This window comes from Mesitornis unicolor, unplaced genomic scaffold (genome assembly GCF_000695765.1).
Source record: "Mesitornis unicolor isolate BGI_N332 unplaced genomic scaffold, ASM69576v1 scaffold2343, whole genome shotgun sequence".
In the NCBI taxonomy this organism is placed as follows: domain Eukaryota; kingdom Metazoa; phylum Chordata; class Aves; order Mesitornithiformes; family Mesitornithidae; genus Mesitornis; species Mesitornis unicolor.
In genome coordinates, this window is record NW_010176521.1 from 16579 (window position 1) to 17286 (window position 708).

A 708-nucleotide genomic window follows, 5' to 3' on the forward strand; every position below is an offset into this window, starting at 1 on the left:
CAACCCCGAGAGGTGCGTCTGCCCATGCCAAGGGGCACCCCTGCCCTTGCCGCTTGGCTTGCTTTCTCCCATGCAGAAAGTGTGATCGCAGAAAGCCTGCAGCCATCTCCTTTGCTGACCTCTGTCCCTGCGCTGTATGCTGCCCCTTCCCCTCTCTGGTTGCTTACCTTATTACAGAGCTTTTCCTGAAGATTTCACTATGGTACAAACGCCTCTCGCCTTTCTTTTTTCCTTAAACACAGCAAATTAAGCTCCGAACAATTCTTTCCAGCTTGCCTTTCACACGTAAAACCTGTGTCCTCGAAAAGGACCTATGTGATTTAAAAGCTTGGCTGCTTTTCCCTGGCTAAAATTTGATTCCTATTGGGGTGCCTTTTGCCTCACTCAGGCTGGCCAAATCTGGGACCCATACTGATACTCAGGTTCTTAAAACGCCAGACATGCCACCTGAGAGGCTATAAAAATGTGATGCAAAGTTCGGGTTGTTTAAACATCTTTTTTCCCCCTTTTTTTTTTCTTTCTCTCTCTGTTTTTTTTTCTCCCTCCCTCAGGTTTGACCGAATTGCTCACACAAGGGACACAATGAGCTCTGATGGCTTAAATACACTATCTTACAAGGTGTTAAGGACTGACAAGTATCCTCTGTATACAAAGATCACAGTGGATATTGGCTCACCAAATAGCTAACATCACAGAGAAGAGAACTTG